At 36.1% G+C, this 26587-nt stretch overlaps 1 long non-coding RNA gene across 1 annotated transcript in view; it reads right to left on the minus strand.

Annotated features, from left to right (window-relative positions):
• Nucleotides 1-5633: 5633 nt before the first annotated feature.
• Nucleotides 5634-26587, minus strand: part of LOC129041169 (uncharacterized) — a 50021-nt gene continuing 29067 nt past the window's right edge. The window contains exons 2-3 of the long non-coding RNA XR_008503812.1: nucleotides 10627-10738; nucleotides 5634-5809 (exon numbers count right to left, since the gene is read on the minus strand). This is a non-coding gene — a long non-coding RNA (uncharacterized LOC129041169). The remainder of the gene's footprint in view (nucleotides 5810-10626; nucleotides 10739-26587) is intronic.

The raw sequence follows: 26587 nt of genomic DNA on the forward strand, positions 1-26587 counted from the left end.
GTTTGCTCAATTCAGTGACTTTCATGCTATCGTATAATTCAGATAAAATACGTAATTATCTCCAGGTAATGAAATATTTTTACATATCTGTAAATATTTTATCTTCATTAGTCTTTTAAAATAGTAACAACTTAAGAAGTATTTATGAATTCAGAATATATTGTAGTTCAGATGAATGCAGTTCAGATGTGGTTATTTGTCAAGGCATATTATATGTCCATCAGTAGGCTACATTATGTGTAGAATGAGCTTCTCTTGTCAAATAGATATAATCTCTGGTAAAATAATTCAAAAACAGCACACATTGTAATATATTAAAATTATCGTGTGTCTGAAACTTTCCTTCTCCAGACTAAAGTTTCTGAAAGTCAAGGACTATGTTTTAGACATGTTTTTGTATATAGCATCTGGCATAGTGCCTGGCACATGATACATGCCCTAGAGAGGTTGGTAGAATGAATGAATGAAATGTGTAATCTGATTGAGACGGCAAACCTAAATGTTGAAAATCAAAAACTCAAAGAAATAACAAACTTTGTGGCACAAAATCACTAAAAAGGAGAGACATTATGGAATAGACTGATCTAAGATTTCATAAACATGTTAGCTCTGGAATAGAACTGAGAAAGATTGTTCAGTTTAGGGAAGGGATGAACAAAAGGAAAGATGTCTCATATGAGTAGCTTTCTTAGTGAATCAGCAATAAGCAAGAGCAGAAAGCCATGAATTGAAAAATATCTGTCATATAATTGAATGAACATGTTGTGTTTGGACAGCGAAGTGACTAGTCAGTAACTGGGCAGTAATAAAATATAAAACGAGCAGGACTAGATTATCCATGTCCCTGAAATTTGGACAGAAGAATGTAAATGTCATATAACAAAGTAGGGAGACATTGCGTATGGTGAGGTTAACATCAACTCGTCAATCAGTCAATCATTCCAAGTTTATTATGCTCAGCATTGTGTGTTTAAGGTAGATTTGCCAGTCATCAATATGAAAGATAGGATTAGGGGAGAAACTAAAGCCCCATAATTCATTTTGGAAAATATAAGCTGAATTTATGCAGATACAAGGTAATCAGGGTACTAGAAAATTAAGGATAAAGGTTGCATTAGTGACAGGTTTCAGAGCAGACAAATAATATGCAATCTAGTGACAGATTGTTGATTGGGTATAATGAAAGGAAAAAAATGAAAAAGACTTCAAAATATGTGCACTACTTTAGAGTAAGAAAAATGCCAGGACTGACATAGTTTAAGTGCAGAAATTGTATCTGTCTTATTCATTATCGTATTCCAAATACCTAGGGCAGCCCTCACGCAGGGTAGGCACCTACAGCTATTTGACTGAGTGAAAGAATAACCAAATAATTAGAGTGTCTACCATGTGCACAGTCCAGTACTCTGCATTGGAATGGGAGCAATGCATATGTATATAACCTCCTGTGTGCAACAAACTGCATCTAATAAAGGAGGCAGATATGTATCCATGTTAGTATATACAAATAGATATGTGTACATTTTTATATGTACATGTATGAGGGAATGAATAAAAGGGATGGAAGTAGAAATGCTCCATAACAGACTTATAGTTACAAATTGAACATTACTAGGCACATGACTGAATCAACACTTGATAATGTTTGTATTTTGTCAAAACATATACCAATCACTTCAATTTAATTATATTGTAGTGAGGAATCCAGAAACAAAACATGGTACCTGTACTTAGGGTTTTGCATTTGTTGTCTAACATCTCCTCTCTAGCAAGGCAGGAGAATAGAGATAAAAGCAATTTATGAGAACTATAATTCTACAAGGAAGCAGAGAATGACGAAAAGTCAGGGCTGTGGAAAGAGAGTGATGAACTTGGAAATGTCTGCAGTACAAACTGATTGAGGAAGGGAGACCGTACCGAAGTTTTATCTTAAGGACTGCATACAATTCTAATTGCTGGCAAAGTAAGGAGAGGACATTCCTGGCTGTGGGAGCTGCTTGAGTTAGAGTGAACAAAGCTCCACAGAACATGGCAAGATACATTAAAAGTAAGCTTAGAAAGGTAGATGAGGTGGGATGGGGAGTGGATCACCTAAAGACCTTGAATATCAATACAAAGCACTTAGCTCTTATTTCTAAGAAATAGTGGTTTGGAGAAGGGAAGGGGAAAGGAAATTAACATTTATTGATCACCTGCCACATGCTAGAGACTACCTAGTATTTTTATGTTATTTAATTGTTTTAGTTGGTAAGTGCTCAAGTCAAAACACAATCTAACCTTTCTGTAGATAACTCAACTCTGACTGCTGTTGGAAGAGGGAACCAGAGAGATCAGACTATAAGCAAACCGAGCAGTAAATTCATATTAAGAAAATATATATATATATATATTTTGAAATATTTTATGATTATTTGTCAACCTCCTTCCAAAAGGCACAGTTCTATGATGCTTACAACCTGACTAGATCATGTATTGGGTAAAATGTAAACTTAAGTGTAAAACATGTCAGTTTAATAGCAAAGGCATTGTTGTTAGGTGAACCTCTGAATCTTTGTGATCACTTAATAGCAACACTGGTTTGAGTAATGATTTTAATGTCTTTAAGTCTGGCTAGGAGTGGTGGCTCATGCCTATAATCTTAGAACTTTGGGAGGCTGAGGTGGGGGAATCCCTTGAGCCCAGGAGTTCAAGACCAGCCTGGGCAACATGGCGAAACCCTGTCTTTACACAAAATACAAAAAATTAGCTTGGAGTGGTGGTGTGCACCTGTAGTCCCAGCTGCCCGGAAGGCAGGGGTGGGAGGATCTGTTGAGCCTAGGAGGTTGAGGCTGCAGGGAAACGTGATCACATCACTGTACTCCAGCCTGGGTGATAGAGGGAGACCCTGTCTCAAAAACAAACAAAACAAAACAAAAGTGACAATATGGCCACTCTACCGGGTTTGGGTTTATGCATTAATTACTGGAGAACTTGCTTGTAAAGTGCTTCCCAACACACCTGGCCAAGCTCTGGGTTGTTCACTCAAATGTGACACACACTTAGAGATTGTTATTTTACCCTTATTTGCTTCAACATTTGATTAAAGCTGGTCACCCTCTAATCTGCTGCTGCTCTTAAGTGTCAGAACCCTGTTCTTGTTCACTTCTGTGTTTCTCACCTCAGCACAGTAACTGGCTTGTATTCTGCTCAATATTTGTACTGACTGTATGAAGCTATTGTAATTATTAAACATAAGTACTCAAAATATAATTTTTAAAATTATACTAATTCTGATTATAATTACATCTCTAGCAAAAAAAAAAAATTAGGGGTTCATTTAGTTTTAAATATATGCTATATCACGTGGGTGACAAAAAAAGAAAAAGGATTAAGAAAGTAGACCAGAGACACAGTGCCTGATAAGTTAACTTAACAGCAAATTTTCCTGTTTTCTTCGCATTTTCCTTGCTTGACAAATTTTTCAAAATTAAAAAGCAAATGAGCATTGCTTGTAAGAAGTTAAATCGTACAATATACAATTGTCTCCCCTTCTGTATTAGTCTATTTTCACAATGCTGATAAAGACATACCTGAGACTGGGCAATTTACAAAAGAAAGAGTTTTATTGGACTTACAGTTTACGTGGCTGGGGAGGCCTCACAATCACGGCAGAACGTGAAAGACATGTCTCACATGGCGGTAGCAAGAGAGAGAATGAGAGCCAAGCAAAACACGTTTCCCTTATCAAACCATTAGATCTCGTGAGACTCGATCACTATCGTGAGAACAGTGGGAACCGCAGAAAAGACCCACCCCCACAATTCAATCACCTCCCACCGGTTCCTCCCACAACACATGGGAATTGTGGGAATTAAAATTCAAGAAGAAATTTGGGTGGGGATGCAGCCAAACCATATCACCTTCTTACTCCCACGTTCACCAAAAATCAATATTAATGCCTGGCATATGTATCCTCCATACCTTGGTCCTTGTTCATACAATCATTTACAAGCCAATATGTGTAAAGATATCATTGCTTTGTATCTGATATTTTTTATAGTAAGGTATAAAAATGGAAGATTGCATAAACATACTGAATAAGGAATAATTGGAATAAAAAATAAAATAAAAAGAATAATTATAAAGTCAACATTTATGTAACCATTACCCAGATAAAGAAAAAGTACACTTTCTGAACTCAGCACCCTCAGTGTCACTTTTTCTATGTTTCTATCTCATTCCATATCCCCAGAGATAACCATTATGCCAACTTCTGTGAAAATTATTTTCATTCTTCTTTAGTTTTAGCACCTATAATTCTATTCCTAAAACATAGTTTAGTTATGCATACTTGAATTTTATATGAATTAGTTTATAATACATGTGGTTTGGAAGTATGTCTTCTATCTTTTTTTTTTTTTTTTTTTTTTGTGAGATGGAGTTTTGCCCAGGCTGGAGTGCAATGGTGTGATCTTGGCTCACCACAACTTCCGCTCCCTGGGTTCAAGCAATTCTCCTGCCTCAGCCTCCTGGGTAGCTGGGATTACGGGCATGTGCCACCACATCTGTCTTGTTTTATATTTTCAGTAGAGATGGGGTTTGTCCATGTTTTTCATGCTGGTCTCGAACTCCTGACCTCAGATGATCCACCCACCTCAGCCTCCCAAAGTGCTGGGATTATAGGCGTGAGAAACCATGCCCGGCCGTCTTCTATCTTCTGTTCATTAGTTTGTTAGATTTATTGTTATTGGATGTGGCTGCAGATGTTAACTTTTATTACTTTATAGAAATGATACTCCAACTATGGTTCCTTGACCACCAGCATCAGCCTGCTGCTGTTAGAAATCTCTATCACAAAACTGCTGAATCAGAAATTCTGGGATAGGGAAGCAGCAGTGTGTTTTTGCAAGCCCTTCAGGTAATTATGATGCATTCTGAAAAGCACTGCTAAGTAAAATTAAAATATATGAACATATTAAATTTAGATGATCCATTTTACTCTTGATGTGTATTTGAATTATTTCAGATATTAACTATTGCCAAGATGGTGCTGTGAACATTTATATATATGTATCCTGGAATACAAGGGCATGATATCATTTAGAGTTTATATCCAGTTGACAAATTGCTGGGTCATATGCTTATCTTCAATTTGATGAAAAATGCCACCCTGTTTTCTAGTGTGGTTTTGCTAATTTACAAGTCTTTCACCTAGCTCTTCCTTTTCTGTCTCTCTGCATACTAGAATTGGTTTTATGATATCCTAACATGGACTTTACCTAAATCTATCTTACCTCAATTTTTCTCAAGCTGTAGGGTATCTACTAATATTCTCTGATGACAATAAATCACGTTTGGAATTTTGTTATTTCTTTTAAAACATATAGTACAATTTTCAAAAAATTAGAAAATATTATATATTGTTTAGATTATTTTCACTTGAAAATTATTTCACTTATAAATCCCAATTCAGCCATATGCTTCTAATATAATAATTTATTTTTTAATAGCTGCTAAGTATTTCTTGATGTGGAGGTACTATAATTTATTAGGCATTCAATTTTTTCAAGATTTTTTTCCCAACACAAACTAGGCTGCAACAGACATATTTGTTTATACATTCTTACTGTGTAAGTCAGTTTGGGTTGCCATAAGAAGATACTGGGTAGACCAAACAACAAAAATTTATTTTCTCACAGTTTATTTTCTTCAAGGAGGCTGGAAGTCTGAGATTAGGGTGCCAAAACGGTTGGGTTCTGGTAAGGATTCTTTTCCTAGCTTCCAGATGGCTGTCATCTTGCTGCATGCCCACATGGCCTTTCCTGAGTACCTGCAAGGATAGAGGGGGGCAGAAAGAGAGAGAGAGATAAAGAGATTGCGCACATACACGCACGAGAGGCAGAGACAGAGAAAGAGAGAGAGAGAGAGAGAGAAGGAAGAAGATCTGGTGTCTTCTTATAAGGGCACTGATCCCATTATGAGAGCCTCACCCTCATGACCTCATCCAAACCTAATTACTTCCCAAAGGCCCCATGTCCAAATACCATCACACTGGGTGTTAGGGCTTCAACATATTAATTTTGGTGGGACACAAATCAATCCATAGCACTTACATACTGGGCATTTATTTAATGTGGTAGATTTCCAAGAGTGGGTTGGCTATGTGGAATTATCTAGTAGATAGTACCAGAGTGATATCCACACATATTGTAAGAGTTCCCATTTATGCCACCTATACAATAAACATTCTTTTAATGGCATCCCCATCAATATTGGGGAATTGATTAGTCATATCTTTTACTTATTTTTCTATTGGGTTGTTTGTTTTACTGGTCAATGTTTAGAAGTCCTATTTATATCATATATGTCTTTATTATTTCTATTTCTTCTATGCTGGAAATAATTTTTCCTTATCATTTGTTTACCATCTTTGTTTACAGTATTGTTGATATATTACTAAATATTCTATAATCAATGTGTCTCTTTATCATTATTTGAGTTTTATATTCTTAGTTAAGATCTCCCCCATTCCTATATTTTATTTATATTTATATTTAAATCTGGAATATGTTGTGTGATATGTGTTCAGTTTCATTTTTTCAGTAGATAAGCAATTGTGCATCATTATTTAATAAATTTTCCAAAAGGTGAAGTATCCACTTTGTTGCAATATTAACTTCTCATGTATTCTGTATTCTCATGTATATCTCAAATTTCTATGTTGTTTCTCTGATTTTAGTTTTCTAACAGCAGCTGTACATGTATTTATATGATTTCAGTGGTTTTATATATGTCTTCATAGATAAGTAAGGTCTTACCTCTTCCCTGGGACATTCACTTTTCCATATGAATTCTAAGATTATTGAAATTTATCATTCAAAAAAGTCCCAGTTTAAAATCCAATTATATTCGATTTATATAATAATTTTGGCATGGCTGCCATTTTAGTGATATACTTGATATGCTTTATTTCTTCCATTTTATTATATTACTACTTACTTCACAGTGTTGCTTTCCTTTTTGGTGTGAGAGTATGTTGCCCAAGTTGTCATATGTCCTTCTTTCCTCTTGTTAAAGTACAGAAAATTCTCCTCCTTTTTCTGGAACTCATGATCTAGCACTTAGTTCCCTGATATATGAAAATAAGCTTCTAACTATTTCTTCATCCAGATGTTCTATTTTCCCATTGCTTTTATCTTCCATTCAACAAGTGAGCAGTATGAACTATTTTCACTTCCTTTAACTCTCTCTCTCCCTTCTACTCCTGGGTTTTGCTGAGATAGACTAGTATTTTTAGTTCTAGACTATTATTAGAATTTCCCTTGCAGTATTCCAAAAATTGTCTTCTATTTCAAAAGTTCTTGTTTAGCAGTTACAGTGCATATTTTCAGCACTCTGTAAGTACCCAAGGTTTATTGCTCACCACTGTTTTTTTCTCCTTATAATCTCCTATTTTAAGATGTTATAGCAGGTTGAATAGTGGCCCCCAAAAGATAGATCTACATCCTAACTCCTAGTGCCTGAGAATGTAACTTTACTTGGACATAGGATCTTTGCAGAATCAGTTAGGAATCTCAAGATGAGAAGATTCAGGATTTAGAGTGCCCTAAATCAATAAATGATGTCTTTATAAGGGGGAGAGAGGAGCAGGAGATTTTAGACACAGGCACAGGGGAAAAGGCCATGTGAAGATGAAAGCAGAGATTGGAGTGAAGCATAAAGAGCCACCAGAAGTTCCTTAAGGAAGAGGCAAAGAAACCTTCCCCCAAAGAGCTTTTGGAGGCAAGGTTACACTGCCAACACCTCAATTTAGGAATTTTGGTCTTTAGAACTATAAGAGAATACATTTTGGTTGCTTTAAGTCACCAAATATGTGCTAATTCATTGTGGCAGCTCTAATTCTATTTAATAAATAAAAATTATTAATTTAATAAATATATTTAATGAATAAAATTTATGAAATAAATACACTTTATCGTTTTGTATTTTTGAACTGTGGTTTGAGATAGTTCTCTCACTTCTTCCATTTTATTTGAGTCTCATTTTTTAAACTCATCTTAAAATTAATTTTCAATTTTTAAAATTCATTTTTTAAATGTACATGATGATTAGAGATGCCTTTATTTATATCTTTTTGTTTTTGTTGCTTGCGTTTTTGAGAACTTGGTCATAAATTTTTTTCCTAGGCCAGTGTCCAAAAGAGTTTTTCCTAGGTTTTCTTCTAGGGTTTTTATAGTTTCAGGTCTTAATTTGGATCTTTAATCCATCTTGAGTTAATATTTGCATACAATGAGATGTATGGGTCCAGTTTTATTCTTCTGCATATGGCTATCCATTTTTCCCAGCACCATTTATTGAATAGGGTATCATTTCCCCGTCGTATATTTTTGTTGATTTTGCTAAAGATCAGTTGGTTGTGGGTATGTGACTTCATTTCTGGGATCTCTATTCTGTTCTAGTGATCAATATGTCTATTTTTATATAGTACCATGCTGTTTTGGTTACTATAGCCTTGTAGTATCATTTAAAGTCAGGCAAATATTTCATCTAATTTTAAAAATTATTGATTTCATAATGATGTCCATATTCTTTTAACATCTTTTTAAAAAGTTGAACGTGAGAATATTTTTGTGAAAAATAAACATTTTTAGTAAAATATCACTAGATTAGTTTTGAATTACATGTAACTATCTACATTAATTCTTTTTAACATTGGAAGACAACATCTTAGGGGATCTCAATAGGGAAGAATTTCATTTTTGTGTTTTAAAATGCCAGTTGTCACGAATTATCATGGAAATTATTCTCCCTTTTCCTGTTAGAATTATAGGGCCATTTCAGTTCAGCTGAGGAGGTTACTTATTTGGCCCTCCATTTAGAGTGATCATATATGATATAGTTTGGCTCCGTGTCCCACCCAAATCTCATCTTGAGTTGTAATTCCCAGTGTTGGAGGAGGGGCCTGGTGGGAGGTGATTTGGATCATGGGGCTGGATTTCCCCCTTGCTGTTCTCGTGATAGAGAGTGAGATCTCATGAGAACTGATGGTTTAAAAGTAAGCACTTCCCCTCTTGCTCTCTGTCTCCTGTCACCATGTAAGACATGCCTTGCTTCCCCTTCTCCTTTTGCCATGATTGTAAGTTTCCTGAGGCCTCCCCAGCCATACAGAACTGTGAGTCATTTAAACTTCTTTTCTTTATAAATTATCCATTATCCAGTCTCAGGTAGTTCTTTATAGCAGTGTGAAAATGGACTAATACAACATATGTCTACAGGAAATTTACTTTTGAGCAAAGAATATATAAACTAAAGAAATATGTACTTTTAAATAAGCAAATCTCATTTTTAAAAATATAAGATGATACAGGACAGACTATTAGAAGTACAGTGTTTCATATTATACTTGTGTAGCAGAAAACAGCTAAACAAATAGAGCTGTACATCACAGACTCCAGACTCTATCAGTATCCACATAAAGAATCATGAAATTTCTCAACACCATGGACAGAGCTTACAGGAAGGGAAGAAAAAGAACACATCCAAAACATACGGTATCAGAAAGGCTTTGAATTTTGTTATAGTCGTACTGAAAACTGGAAGGTATTGTTACCAGTGTTATTCATGTGATCTTTGCATCCCACAGAAGGCATTCCATTTATCTCTCCTCTCAGTCCAGCAAGCTAATTATCATCCTATGCTTTTAGAGCTATGAATATTTGACAGAGAAGGCATTAACAACTTCAGATACTTATTTTGGTTTGTTGCCTTCTGCAACAGAGTTCAGAAATTTTAAAAAGAACATCTGCCATGTTAGAAACAATGGTATTTTTCCTAACTGTAATCCAGTATGATACTATCAATAATGATAAAGCTTAATATACAGTAATGCATATGAAGCTTTTAAAAATAATTCAATTCTATTTTAACACGTTCAATTATCGTTCATATTCCAAATGAATGTTTATATGTAGCTGCTGCTTTTTTTTAGTTTTGCATTTTTTGGCCCTAGTTTATTCTTATTCACGATAATACTAGCTCACAAAATAGTTCCATTTTTAACTATAGAATGTTTCTTAAGGGTTACTCCATTAATCCTTTTTTCTGTCTCTCTCTCTTTTTTCTTTTTTTGAGACAGAGTTTGACTCTTGTCACACAGGCTGGAGTGCAGTGTTGTCATCATGGCTCACTGCAGCCTTGACTTCCCGACCTCAGGTGATCCTCCCACCTCAGCCTCCTGCCTAGCTGGGACTACAGGTGTGTGCTGCCATGCCCAGCTAATTTGTTGTATTTTTAGTAGAGATGGGGTTTCACCATGTTGCTCAGGCTGATCTAAAATTCCTGGGCTCAAGTGATCCACTCACCTCAGCCTCCCAACGTGCTGGGATTACAGGCATGCCTGGCCCAGTTCATTAATTCTAATGAACCCTGAGGCATCAGAAAATTGATTTCAAATTGGTTTTGAGTTAAGGCAGTGTGGTAAATATAGACATTTTATTTCATTGCTCTTCTCTATTTGTGATGAATAATCTCACTGTATTAGTCATGGCTCTCCAAAGAAACAATCTGTGTATAAATACACACACACACACACACACACACACATGCACAGAGAGAGAGAGAGAGAGAGAGAGAGAGAGATTTGTTTACCGTAAGAAATTGGCTCGTGATTATGGAGGCTATATAATCCCGTGATCTGCAGTCGGCAAACTGGACACCCAGTAGAACAAATGGTATGGTTCCACTCTGAGTCTCTGAATACCTGAGAAACAAGAGAGCTGATAGTGTAAGTTCCAGTCTGAGTCCAAAGACAGGAGAAGGCCAGCGTCCTAACTTGAATACAGTCAGGCAGACAGAGTGAATTTTTCCTTATTCAGCCTTTTGTTCTCTTCAAGCCTTCAACAGACTGGATAAGGCTCACCAACATTGGGAAAGACAATCCGCTTTACTCAGTCTACCCATTAAAATGTTAATATCATCCAGAAACATTCCTGCAAACACACCTAGAGTGATGTTTAACCAAATACAGTGATGAGCAAGCCATATGATGATATTTTGGTCACTGATGGACTGCATTAAGAAAGTGGTCCCGTAAGATTATAAGGGAGATACAAAATTCCTATTGCCTATGGATGTCATAGCTGTCTTAATATCATAGTGGAACACATTTTGACTCACATGTTTGTGGTGATGCTGGTGTAAACAAGCCTATTGTGCCATCAGTTGTATAAAAGTATGGCACATAAAATTATGTACACTACATAATAGTAGACAATGATAATAAACTACTGTGTTACTGGTGTATTCACTATACTATACTTTTTATCATTACTTTAGAGTGTACTCCTTTGACTTATTTTTTTTTAAGTTAACTGCAAAATTGCCTTAGGCAGGTCCTTCAGGAGGTATTTCAGAAGGCATTGTTGTCATAGGCGATGAGAGCTCCATGGGTGATACTGGCCCTTACCACCTTATAGTGGGATAAGAAGTGGAGGTAGAACACAGTGGTTGTAATGATCCTGACCCTGTGTAGGCCTGGGCTAATGTGTGTTTGTGTCTTAGTTTTTAACAAAAACGTTTAGAAAGTAAAAAATAAAAATGAAACATTTTTAAAATAGAAAAAAATCTTTCGATAAGGACACAAAGAAAAATATTTTGTATAGCTGCTAAGTGTTATTACAAGTTTAAAAAAATTGAAAGTTTATGAAGTAAAAATGTAACAGTAAGCTAAGGTCAATTTATTATTGAAGAAGAAAAATGTTTTAAAATTAGTGTAGCCTACTTCAGGGACTGTTGTGGGTTGGGGGGAGGGGGGAGGGATAACACTGGGAGATATACCTAATGCTAGATGACGAGTTGGTGGGTGCAGTGCACCAGCATGGCACATGTATACATATGTAACTTACCTGCACATTGGGCACATGTACCATAAAACCTAAAGTATAATAATAATAATAATAATAATAATTACAATAAAAGAAAAAAAAGAAAAAAAAAAAAAGTTCAAGAAAACAGAAAAGTTCAAAAAAAAAAAAAAAAAAATTAGTGTAGCCTAAGTGTACAGTGTTTATAAAGTCTACAGAGATGTACAGGAAGGTCCTAGTCCTTTGCATTCACTTACCGCTCACCCACTGATTCACCCCGAGCAACATTCAGTCCTGCAAGCTCCATTCATGTAAGTGCCCTATACAGGTATGCCACTTTTTATCTTTCATACCATATCATTACTGTACCTTTCCTATGTTTAGATACACACAAATGCCACTGTGTTACAATTGCCTACAGTATTCAGCCCAGTTACCTACTATACCGGTTTGTAACCTAGGACCAATCAGTAGGCTATACCATACAGCCTAGGTATGTAGTAGCCTAGGTATGTAAAACAAACATGCTTAAAACCTAACTTGGGGTCCTATCCAAGGGAAAAACATGCTTTTTTTGTGGCATGTTTTATCTGAAAATTTTTTTTAACTATATGATTTCAGCTAAACTCTTTTTCTAATCATTTAGCAATAACACTCATAATTTGAGTATAGATGTCATTGTGTTAAATCAAAACAGTATGTGGTCAGCACCAGTATACTTGTGGGGGTGTGCACCCAAGTAGAAGTTAATCATTATGCTCTTAAAGACCGTTAGAAAAGTAATCTGAGAGTTAGCTTTATAGTTTTTTAGTTAGTTTCTTGTGAAAGCCATTATAGAGCATAGTGAAAAGGAGGGAAGTGAAAAAGGTCTCAGGGAATTAGGTATCCATGTTAGCTAAATGGCATTTCACTCTGAGACCTAAGTTAACACTTGATTTCTGGGCTTTTGGTTTTACATGCCAAACAATGAGGCTGTTATACTTTTTAAATAATCTATGCAATGCAATTCATCTGTTTTCATATATTATCTGAGTTCATTGTGAAAAGTTCACCCTATTTTTTGAAAAAGCTGATATTTTAGAGATCAGAGTTAAAAAACTTCAGTGGGAAGATGATTAGGATAGAAAAACTACCTATTGGATACTATGCTTATTACCTGGGTGATGAAATAATACATACATCAAACCCCCGTGACATGCAATTTATCTGTATAACTAACTTGCACGTGTACCCCTGAAACTCAAAAAAAATTTTAAAAACTTTAAAGCTATGTAAGCAATACAGAAAACAAACAAGAACGCATCAAGGTGACATGACATGGAAACTCCATTTCACTCTTGAGTCACTTTCAATGGGATTTTATGACCAATAAGAATGACCACAAAAATAACTATGTGAGAAAAGACAATCATTAATTAGCTAGATTTAACCATTCTATAATGTATATGTACTTCAAAACATCATGTTATACACAGAAACATACAATGTTATCTTTCAATTTAAAAAATAATGAGAAAAAATACAGATATCTTCTACTATTTCCTACTGAAACACAATGGTCAAGTCTAAAATACTTTTTCTGATTCTTCAATATTCTACCTTCCAGAGTAGATAAGATAGGGCCTCTATGTGATTTCTAAAGTCCTTTGTTGTTTTAAGTTGACAAAACCACAAAGTTAGGTTAACCTCAATGAGCTTAATGTGTTACAGGGAATATGTAATGCTTCTGAATTTGAAAAATCTTATAATTTTTTATGCAAATACGTATGTAAATCAAAATACATAATTCATTTCCTTAATGACATTCTCTTCCCATCCATGTGGAATAAAATTTCAACTCTTTAAATTGATCTACAAGGTCTTTTATGATAGACCCTCCTGTCTCCAATCTAACTTCTTCCTTTAAGGAAAAAAAAAAACAAAAAAAAACTTCCTCAAATAAATATAACTCTTGTTTCCTTAAAAGAGAAGGATCTCTCAACATTGCTACTAAAACAAAACATAACAAAACAAACACACACAGAATTTTTTAAAAATATACCTCTCTTGGTGGTTTCTTCTGTCTCTTTAATTAGAACTTTAACAATACCCTTACATAGAATATTTTCCAGTCTTCCATGTCTCCAGGGTTCCTCATACCATCGGCTTACCAAACCATCTCCACTGTTATTCAATGTCTGAGCATCGTTTTTTGTTCTTTTATAATATTTATCAAAATTTGCCATATTCAATCACTACTTCCCAATTCTTATTTTAATAACCACTTGGTAGCATTTGACTTCCACCTTATATTCTTCCATCTTGCAGATTTTATGACACCATTTTCTCTGGGTTTTCCTCCCACCTCACAGGCTCTTCTTTTCAATCTGATTTGTTGATTTTCTCTCTCACAAACCTCTACATGTTGTTTGCTCCATGGTTCAGCTCAAGGGCCACATCTCCCTTCTAACTGCACTCTCCTCTTCCGTGATCGTATTCAGTCCTGTGACCATATATCATCTAGTGAGTGATAACTTCCAAATATATATCACCTGATTCTCCCCAATCTTCCCTACCTTGTTGATGACACTACCACCCATGCAATTGTCAAGCCTCACTCTACAATCAGCCTTCCTTCTTCTCATTCTCTCATCCTTCACTGCAAGTCCTATTGGTTCTGCTGTGTGCACTGACACCATCTTGGTTGGATTCACCATCATCACTCATCTTGACTATTGCAAAAGATGGATTCCCTTCTTTTAGTCTTAATTTCCTTCAAGTCTGGCCCTTTAAAACCTAAATTAGTCAGGTTAGCTTCTGCTTAAAATCTCCTAAAGTCTTCCCATTATACTTTGAATAAAATCCAATCTGTATGCCATAGCTCAACAAAAGTGACAACTGCCTCTTAAACTTCAGCTTATACTCCTCCCCTCCCACTCACTAAGATCTGCCACAGAGTCTTCTTCATGTTCCTGGAGTACCTAGTGTGTGTCTTCCTTAAGGCCTTCTTACTCCTCATTTCCTCTGCTTGGAATGTTCTTGCTCTGGCCTTTCACAATTTGGCCTCATCTCATCATTCAGGCCTCCAGTCAGATGTTTCTTCCATACACAGGTCTTTCTGACAATTCTCCTTAAAACATTCCAGTCACTGTCATGTTATCCCTGTTCTGTTTACTGTCCTTACTGTTTTAAAAGTTATCTTTCTTCATTTTTTTACTTTTTTATTTGTCTTCCTTTTGCTAGCTCTATGAGGGCAGACATCTTAGTTTTCTAATTCCATACTTCCTGAACAATTGCTAGCATGCAGATGGCCCTTAGTAAATGTGAGATGTTAAATGATTGTATCTACATAACATAAAGCCACCATATCATGTTATATCATTCTTCCCCAAAAGGCTAAGATACCTAGAGTGTGGGCCTACCAAGGTAATTCACTGTTTTTGTTTGTTTTGGTTTTGTATTTTAGGGGGTCTTAGGAATAACTCTGATAGCACAGTCACAGTGAGTGTGCTGGGCCCAGGACTCTTGGTTTTAATGTGTATTTATTTGCTCCAGCTGCCAAAACAAATTACCACAAATTGGGTGGCTTAAACAACAGAAATTTGTTGTCTCATAGTTCTGGAGGCTAAAAGTCTGAGACCAAGGCATCATCAAGCTTGGTCACTGTGAGAGGTGTTAGGGAAAATCTCTTCTATGCCTCTCTCCCAACTCCTGTGGTTTGCTCTCAATCTTTGCGGTCTCTCATCTGATCCCTGCCTTCGTGTTTGTGTGGCATCCTCCCTGTGTGTGTCTGTCTCCACTTTTTCCTTTTGCATAAGGACACAAGTCATACTGGATTAGGAGCCCATCCTATTTCAGTATGACTTCATCTTAACTACTTACATCTGTAATGACTCCACAAATGAGGTCGCATACTGAGGTAACAGGAATTAAGACATCAACATATGAATTTTAGGGAGATGTAAATATTCCTGGAAAGCAAGTAGAGTTCTTCCTAAAGAAAAGTGTAGGAAACTATGATTTGAGAACATGACCCTACTTTAATTTTATTAAATTATTAAGGATATTATAGGTGTATACCTTAAAACACAGATGTGCTTTATAAATTCATATGTTGTGGTTTAAATGTACCAAAAGGAGCTTTATATTCTATGGCAATTTTCAGAGTTAAAATGTTATTTTGCTCTTTATCTACTTTTGTGGCTGCTACAAGGAATTTAGATCCACTATACTGATAAGTCACACAGAAAAAAAGAAAATATAGGTATTAATCATCTCAAAAAATAAAACCTTCCATATTCTGTGGACTATAAATTAATCTGATTAGTGTAGCAAATAGAAATGTACATGCTAAGCCACACACACTAATTGTAGCCATCATTCAGCAAAATAAGTTCTTTTCCATTTACAGTAGAAAGGAAAGGGAAAATGGAAAACAGGGCTATTCTGATGGTGTGCAGTCAGATATGGAATATTAATGCTTTGGAATAATAGTGGGATTAGAAGACAGAGAGGCTGAGGCAGCAGTAGAAAACTAGGACTCAGGGATAACTAAAGTGAAGGAAAATCATATCCAAATAATAATTGGATCTGTGCCCCTAGGTATCAGTCAAGACTACTTTCCTGAATGTGATTTTTTTCTAAAAATTTCTTGATTCAACCCAACAGTTTATTTTTTAACAACACTAATTTCTAATAAACAGAATCTACAGATCTCTGAGAATACATTCCTATAAAACATAGATAAGGAAGGAAGGAAATTGCATCTTCAGTTTTCGTCTGTGTCTTAAACAGGAGGAATATTTTAAGGTCATATTTTCATACATTTTACATAGGAATACTACGTTTTGTATTAATTTGCCAGGGTAGGCTAACAACTATTGCAAATAATTCCTAAATCTCAGTGGTTTCACATAAGAAACATTTATTTATCAGTTACATCACATCCCAGTGCAGACCAGCAAAGAGCTGTGCAGTTATTCAGGGGCCAGGATCCTTTTGACCGGTAGCTTTCCCATTTCCTAAGGCCTTAGAGTCTTCTCACAGCTCTTGTTCACCTGGTGAGGCAAGAGAGTGAGCAAAAAGTATTACCCAGGATATTCTTATATACCAGGACTCTAAGTGGCAAACATCACCTTTACTCACATTCATGGACCAGACCTCAGTCACATGACCCCACCCCACTGTAAAGGAGGCTGCAATCTAAAGTCTACCTCTCAACCTAAGAGGAAAAAGGAACAGAAATTTAACAACCTATAGCAGTTTCCCTGTCATACACTATAGAATCATAGTAATTCTATATTTCTCTTAATCACAGTGGGTGGGAGATGATAGATAAATAGATAGATTGACAAATACAGAAAAGCATGTGTGGAGGGGTTCTCACCATGTAAACACCCAAGTTAAGTTTCTTCAGTTATTTTAGAAATATTTATTTGCACATAAAAATGTAATGGAAAATCTGACAGTGAAGAGGATTGCCATTGCTTAAATTCATGTTTTGATAAGCCTTTTTATTTGAAAATAATACAAAATTTTCATGGAAATGATTGATAATGCATGCTTCTAGTTATTTTAGATAGCCTTTTCCCCAATTCACCCTATAAGTGAAGTTTTGTTAGCCTGAGCTGCTTTAAGATGGCAAAAATCTCAAATGTGCTAATGCTAAGAGCACTATATATCAGTGCATTATATTTGCACTGATCAGTAGTTCATCCTACTTTTTTTTTCCTTTTCACAACACTTATAATTAACTAAATAATCTGTGCTTCTCTCCCCTAGGAACTATCTTTGTTAATGTTACTGAGATTTTGTCAGCTTGTGTGAATGGAAAACAATAGGTGCATTACAGCCTATCTGAATGTTGCTTAGAGAAATGGAAAGATTGGAAAAGTCTTCTTGCTAGGGACTGGTATTATTTCTTGAAGGTCAACAGTAATGTTTGGTTTCTAGAAGAAAGGAGTCTTGGTGGATTTTTACCACGGAAACATTTACATGTAGAGATATGTTGCCATGTGTACCCCAGAGACACATCTATTCCACCATGACCATAGCCAACCAGTAGAAAAATTATATAATGGAAGTCTTACAACTTTTCTTAGGAGGTGTCATGCCCCTCTGAGGCATTGCTGGAGAAATTACAGTTCCATAATGAGACTCATAATTCATGTCAGCCCCAAGCCTTTTCATTCATTTATAAATGTTTTAGAGCTCTATGATTCATAATGCCATAAGCTGGCTTTCTTTCAGAACTGTCATGCTCTCATTAATGCCAACCATTCCTGCTTCTTGCCAAGAGACTAGCCCTGCAGTAATATATCATAAAGTTTAGTGCTTTCCTTGAATTGTTATAGTCAAAATTATTTTTCTAGGTACTAAGTTAGTACAAAAGAACAGGTTTTAGAAAAATATTAAATATTGAGAAAGAAATCAGGAAAGCAAAGAAAGATCTCTACCACATCCAAGATGTCATTTTAGAGTTATTTTCCATTTTATTATAATGCACATTTTCTTTATATGTGAGAACTGTTATGCCCTAAGAAAATGATAAACTTTAACATTGAACTGATACGAAATTAAAATGAAATGAGCTATCTAAAGTACAAGGCTTAGAATAAAAGTCTTTTGGGCAACAATCTTATTTTTGTATTTTATGTCCATCCTAAAAAATAACGTTTACAATGCATTTTCTTTTTTAGAAAACTTCATTCAGTAATTCGTTTTAGTTAATTAAAAAGATTAAATATTATTCTATTAAAAAACACAAAGCAGTTCTTAAAACCAGTTGAAGTTATGTAACATAAAACACATGTTGTCGAGTTGCAGGTAACCCTTTCATTTGTGATTCATTATCTCCATGTGTTGCTCTTCACTGGCAATATCCTCTCCAAGATTCATTTGCTGTTCTACTCAGCAGGACCAATTTGTTATCTCCTGAATCACAATATGGCACAGCAGTGTGACACTGAAGAAATGATCTTGTATTTTATTCAATTCAACAAAATTCAGTCTACCCACCTATTATTTGAAAGGTTCACTGGAGGCTCTATTTTGCTATTCTGAGCCAATTCAGATTCAAGCAGGAAGTTTTTAACAGCTGTAGATGCCCCACACAGCTGGGCTTACCACTGGGCTCCTCTGCCATATCTGGAATCCCATGACCCACAGATGACTGCTGTGGGTTTTTGTTATTGATCTTCCTGCTGCCTTACGTTGTTAAAAGAGAGCCTGATTTCTTTGCCTGAGTTTTAATCCATTACCTCGCTCTGAATCTTGCCTTCACATCTAAGCACTCTTCTGCTTAGACTTTCTCCATGATGTGGAATCTCGTGTCAGACCCTAGCTCCAAAACTGGAGCTTTGCTGTTGATGGATATGTATTCTAATAAAGAATATCCTCTCTGTGAATCCAGTATGGATTACTAGCTGGACACTCTACCACCAAGTTGAAGTGATGATGGTCAGGCTAATTTTCTGTAAGACACAGAGCCTCAGAATCTTTGCTTTTCTAATTGTCTACCTTTTGGCTATGGATCCAAGGAAGAAAGCATTGTTTTGTGAATTTTATATTTTTCTATTTTACTATGAGTCAAATTATACAAAAATTGTATGTTTTTGAATATAGGAAAGAAGAGGGTAAAGATGAAAAAAAGATTTCTGTTTTCACCATGGCCTCAGGAAAAAACAACAGTGGGGAGAAGAACAGAGAACAGGAGAAACACGGATTCCACAGAAAGGAAGCAAATTAGAAGTTTGTTCTAGTATCCCTAAATTATTTCCAGTCAATTCTCTTTCTTTCTCTTCAAAATAGAACAAACAATAATTTTTTAAAAATCTAACTTAGAAAATATACTAGTAAGCAACTGGGGAGATAGTGCTTAACATCAGAGTGGAGCCTTTACTCTAATTTTATCTTTATTCTGTTTACTTTATTCTCCTTATGCATTAACATTGTAGGCTAAGCAATAATGTTTTCAATTAATCCCAAATATGTTACTGTAGTCTATCAGTTGAATTTATTTTAGCAGTTACCTAGTGGATAACTAGTAAGTTAATTGAAGGCTTATGATAGTCTAGGAAAGTCTCTAAACATTTTATGCATATGAAATACTTTGCTCTCCTTTAGTCTACATGAGGTATTGTCATCATTCTCATTTTACAGATAAGAAATCTAAGGCACAAAGAGGTTAAGGAACTTATACAAGTTCACACATCTATTATGTGATAGTACAGATTTGAATGCAGGTGGCCTGTCACCACAGTCTACATTAAATTCTGTGGCCATGCGCATACCGTATTTGTACATATTAGAATTTATCTCAATGGTTCTAATACTAAACATCAATGACTAAAGAAACAGTGTATCTACTGCACAATGTATGCAAATGTCTGTTTGTAAATACTCGAAGCACTGCTGCTTTGCATGCAAAACTTTGGCAATTTTTGCAAATAAGGCAAATTCACATTTCACATTTCATGGTAATTTTTATTCATTTTACTCTTCAAACAAGCTCTCTTTCTTATTTTAATAGGAAATGATAAATTTGTCATGCAATTCAGCAGTGTTTTTTAAAAGTGTGTTCCATGGAACATATATCCTAAAATACAATATTCAGATTCTTAGATTTTCACCCCAAATTCTCTGTACAAGAATCTGAGGTGGAGCCTAAGAATCTACATTTTTACAAGTTCCTATGGTGTGTCTAATGCTTCTAGAGTTTGATTCAGAGGGTGCAGAGATTCCTGGCAGGGTTTCAATTTATCATTACTGCCTGCTGTAATTTAGACTAATTAGATAGAATACATTAACTTTCCACTCTTGAGTCCTAATTATTCATCTAAGACATACAACCTATTTTAAGTGACTTCCAAACAATTCATACAAACTTGACCTCTCCTATCCAGATCACAAAAATATACATAATAATGAAAATTCACAAGCTTGTGACCAACCCAAGATTATCCAATGAGTAAAATCCAACATTTTACTCATAAGTAAAAATGTTTCCCTCACTGCCTCAGAAGACACATCACTTATAGTTTCCTCCTTCAAGCTTTTTTTTTTTAAGTTTAATTTACCTTGAATCAATTCTTGGCTAAGCACTGACTATAAATATTTTATAGCCTGCTTTCTGCATTTGTCTTAAATCTAGATTTTTTCCCCTAGTGATTCTTTTGAGTAAAGCTTTTTAAATTTTTCTGAAAAGTTTAAAAGTATTTTGAGCAGAATAGTTTCCCACCAAGTTTATTATTTCCTCCCATTGTATATTACATTATCTAACTAACTTCATTCCTGCTTAGCCATAAAGTCAACTAGTCATAGTTAAAGTCAATTCTAAAGTCAGGAGATACTATAATCAACAGAGCACTGGACCACAGCCCGCTTAAATTTCTGAAAACAGGGCTTCCTATACATGGTCCAATTGGTATGCACAATAAGTGACGAATACTAGAATCCCAAATAATTGCTGTGAGGGGGGCTGAAACAGATGTTACAACTAAATATTTGAAAAGTAACACAGAAAGGACATACTGAGAGGCAATTGTGAATGATGCAGATTATTTATGAACTGCCAAGAAAAATAAGAAGAGGAACAGATCTTCCAGGTAATACCAGAGTTAACATGATTAATTTTGAAAGAGGCACTGGTCAAATCTGAGGCATTATTAAGTAGAAAATAGTGCTGAGCATAAAGCACAGTCCTCACAATCATCCAGAAAAGAATACAATATGAGAATATATTTTGTGAACCATAAGGTCTGTGAAGGCTTTATTATTATTATTATTATTATTATCATCATCAGTAGTAGTAGTAGTATACATTGAAAGAACAAGTAGTCAAACATTGAACCTTTCAACCGAGTGTTAAATTTGTATTTCAATATCGGTCACCGTTGGCAATTTTAAGGAATTATTTTATGTCTTTAATCACATTGACATATCATTACAAATGTTGATTAAAATAGATTGACCATTATGTGACACACCTGGAATTCTCTTAGAGATTTGGGAAGGTAATTAATGACATTTAACCTTAGATATAGTGCTTCCAGCAATTTTTTATTGGGTTAGGAAAGTGTTTCTTTCAAAGGCTTTACCTTTTATATCAATGGTAAATATGAATTATATATAAATGGTAAATATAAATATGAACTTGGAAAAGATGTCGCCATTATACTATCAATATAACATGTTACATTCAGAGCCTATTAGCTTGTGATAAAGTCACTTAATTCCAGTAACATCTCCTGTAATGGAGTAAGTAGATAATTTTTGGCAACATCTAGTAATACAATCATATTTACTTATATTACATCATTGTAAAATATTCTTGTTAATGAAACAAATTATCTGCATTGAGGGAGTATAGAAGATGCATGTTTATTATAACCTATAATTTTGAAACAAATGGTTGCCATTAAAAAATTTAGTTTCTGAGAGAAGACCCAAATAAATAAAAGTGAAAGTCAGGACATTACAACTGATACAACAGAAATACAAAGGGTAATAAGAGACTACTATGAACAATTATACAACAACAAATTAAATAAATTAGAAGAAATGGGTAAACTCCTGGACACATACAACTTACCAAGATTGAAACATAAATAAATAGAATGTCTGAACAGATCAATATGAATAAGGACATAAAACTGGTAATAAAAAGCTTCCTATCAAAGAAAACCTTAGAACCTTATGGCTTCACTGTTGCGTTCCACCAAACATCAAACATCTAGAGACTAATTATTACTGATCCTTCCCAAACATTTTCACGAAATTGAACAGGAGGTAATACTTCCAAACTCTTTTATGAGGCCAGTATTATGAGGTTAGAGCCAGATGAGGACACTACAAAAAAAAAGGAAAATTACAAGGCAGTATCCCTGATGAACGTATGTGTAAAAATCCTCAACAAAATACTAACAAACTGAATTGAATAGCACATTAAATTCAACAGCACATTATTCACAATGATCAAGTGGACTTTATCCTATGGATGCAAGAAGAGTTAAACAAATGCAACTCTATAAATGTGATACAACACATTAACAGAATGAAGGAGTAAAAACATATAATCACCTCAATAAATGCCAACAAATTTTTGACAATATTCAACACACTTTTATGATTTAAAAAAACTCTCAACAAAGCAGATATAGAGGAATTTACCTCAACACAATAAAGATCATATATGACAGACTCATAGCTAACATCATACTCAATGGGGGAAGGTTGAAACACTTTAATCTAAGATTAGGCACAACACAAAGATGCCCACTTTTACCTCTTCTATTTAACATTGTATCAAAAGTCCTAGCCAGGGCCATTAGGTAAGAGAAAAAAACAAAAGACATCCAAGTTGGAAAGGAAGAGGTAAATTGTCTCTGTTTGTAGATGACATGATCTTATATTCAGAAAACTTTAAAGAATCTATCAAAAAACTGTTAGAACTGATAAATACATTCTGTAAAGTTACTGAAGACAAAATCAACATACAAAATAAATAGCATTCGTATATACTAACAGCTAACTATCTGAAAAAGAAATCAGGAAAACAATCTCATTTACAATAGCTAAGAAAAGAAACAATAAAATAGATAGAAATAAATTTTAATCAAAAGTGAAAGACCTGTATGCGGAGGGGGAGGAGCCAAGATGGCCGAATAGGAACAGCTCCGGTCTACAGCTCCCAGCGTGAGCGACGCAGAAGACGGGTGATTTCTGCATTTCCATCTGAGGTACCATGTTCATCTCACTAGGGGGTGCCAGACAGTGGGCGCAGGTCAGTGGGTGAGTGCACCATGCACCAGCCAAAGCAGGGGCGAGGCATTGCCTCACTCGGGAAGCGCAAGGGGTCAAGGAGTTCCCTTTCCAAGGGTGACAGACGGCACCCGGAAAATCGGGCCACTCCCACCCGAATACTGTGCTTTTCTGACAGGCTTAGGAAATGGTGCCCCAGGAGATTATAGCCCGCACCTGGCTGAGAGGGTCCTACACCCACAGAGTCTCGCTGATTGCTAGCACAGCAGTCTGAGATCAAACTGCAAGGCGGCAGCGAGGCTGGGGAGGGTCGCCCGCCATTGCCCAGGCTCGCTTAGGTAAACAAAGCAGCCGGGAAGCTCGAACTGAGTGGAGCCCACCACAGCTCAAGGAGGCCTGCCTGCTTCTGTAGGCTCCACCTCTGGGGGCAGGGCACAGACAAACAAAAAGACAGCAGTAACCTCTGCAGACTTAAATGTCCGTGTCTGACAGCTTTGAGGAGAGCAGTGGTTCTCCCAGCACGCAGCTGGAGATCTGAGAACGGGCTGACTGCCTCCTCAAGTGGGTCCCTGACCCCTGACCCCCGAGCAGCCTAACTGGGAGGCACCCCCCAGCAGGGGCAGACTGACACCTCACACGGCCAGCCGGGTACTCCAACAGACCTGCAGCTGAGGGTCCTGTCTGTTAGAAGGAAAACTAACAGAAAGGACATCCACACCAAAAACCCATCTGTACATCACCATCATCAAAGACCAAAAGGAGATAAAACCACAAAGATGGGGAAAAAACAGAGCAGAAAAACTGGAAACTCTAAAAAGCAGAGTGCCTCTCCTCCTCCAAAGGAACGCAGTTCCTCACCAGCAACGGAACAAAGCTGGACGGAGAATGACTTTGACGAGCTGAGAGAAGAAGGCTTCAGACGATCAAATTACTCCGAGCTACGGGAGGATATTCAAACCAAAGGCAAAGAAGTTGAAAACTTCGAAAAAAATTTAGAAGAATGTATAACTAGAATAACCAATACAGAGAAGTGCTTAAAGGAGCTGATGGAGCTGAAAACCAAGGCTCGAGAACTACGTGAAGAATGCAGAAGCCTCAGGAGCCGATGCGATCAAATGGAAGAAAGGGTATCAGCCATGGAAGATGAAATGAATGAAATGAAGCGAGAAGGGAAGTTTAGAGAAAAAAGAATAAAAAGAAATGAGCAAAGCCTCCAAGAAATGTGGGACTATGTGAAAAGACCAAATCTACGTCTGATTGGTGTACTTGAAAGTGACGGGGAGAATGGAACCAAGTTGGAAAACACTTTGCAGGATATTATGCAGGAGAACTTCCCCAATCTAGCAAGGCAGGCCAACATTCAGATTCAGGAAATACAGAGAATGCCACAAAGATACTCCTCGAGAAGAGCAACTCCAAGACACATAATTGTCAGATTCACCAAAGTTGAAATGAAGGAAAAAATGTTAAGGGCAGCCAGAAAGAAAGGTCGGGTTACCCTCAAAGGGAAGCCCATCAGACTAACAGTGGATCTCTCAGCAGAAACCCTACAAGCCAGAAGAGAGTGGGGGCCAATATTCAACATTCTTAAAGAAAAGAATTTTCAATCCAGAATTTCATATCCAGCCAAACTAAGCTTCATAAGTGAAGGAGAAATACAATACTTCACAGACAAGCAAATGCTGAGAGATTTTGTCACCACCAGGCCTGCCCTACAAGAGCTCCTGAAGGAAGCGCTAAACATGGAAAGGCACAGCCGGTACCAGCCACTGCAAAATCATGCCAAATTGTAAAGACCATTGAGACTCGGAAGAGACTGCATCAACTAACGAGCAAAATAACCAGCTAACATCATAATGACAGGATCAAATTCACACATAACAATATTAACTTTAAATGTAAATGGACTAAATGCTCCAATTAAAAGACACAGACTGGCAAATTGGATAAAGACTCAAGACCCATCAGTGTGCTGTATTCAGGAAACCCATCTCACGTGCAGAGACACACATAGGCTCAAAATAAAAGGATGGAGGAAGATCTACCAAGCAAATGGAAAACAAAAAAAGGCGGGGGTTGCAATCTTAGTCTCTGATAAAACAGACTTTAAACCAACAAAGATCAAAAGAGACAAAGAAGGCCATTACATAATGGTAAAGGGATTAATTCAACAAGAAGAGCTAACTATCCTAAATATATATGCACCCAATACAGGAGCACCCAGATTCATAAAGCAAGTCCTGAGTGACCTACAAAGAGACTTAGACTCCCACACATTAATAATGGGAGACTTTAACACCCCACTGCCAACATTAGACAGATCAATGAGACAGAAAGTCAACAAGGATACCCAGGAATTGAACTCAGCTCTGCACCAAGGAGACCTAATAGACATCTACAGAACTCTCCACCCCAAATCAACAGAATATACGTTTTTTTAGCACCACACCACACCTATTCCAAAATTGACCACATACTTGGAAGTAAAGCTCTCCTCAGTAAATGTAAAAGAACAGAAATTATAACAAACTATCTCTCAGATCACAGTGAAATCAAGCTAGAACTCAGGATTAAGAATCTCACTCAAAACCGCTCAACTAAGTGGAAACTGAACAACCTGCTCCTGAATGACTACTGGGTACATAACGAAATGAAGGCAGAAATAAAGATGTTCTTTGAAACCAACGAGAACCAAGACACAACATACCAGAATCTCTGGGATGCATTCAAAGCAGTGTGTAGAGAGAAATTTATAGCACTAAATGCCCATAAGAGGAAGCAGGAAAGATCCAAAATTGACACTCTAACATCACAATTAAAAGAACTAGAAAAACAAGAGCAAACACATTCAAAAGCTAGCAGAAGGCAAGAAATAACTAAAATCAGAGCAGAACTGAAGGAAATAGAGACACAAAAAACCCTTCAAAAAATTAATGAATCCAGGAGCTGGTTTTTTGAAAGGATCAACAAAATTGATAGACCGCTAGCAAGATTAATAAAGAAAAAAA

Source organism: Pongo pygmaeus, chromosome 6 (assembly GCF_028885625.2).
Source record: "Pongo pygmaeus isolate AG05252 chromosome 6, NHGRI_mPonPyg2-v2.0_pri, whole genome shotgun sequence".
Lineage (NCBI taxonomy): Eukaryota > Metazoa > Chordata > Mammalia > Primates > Hominidae > Pongo > Pongo pygmaeus.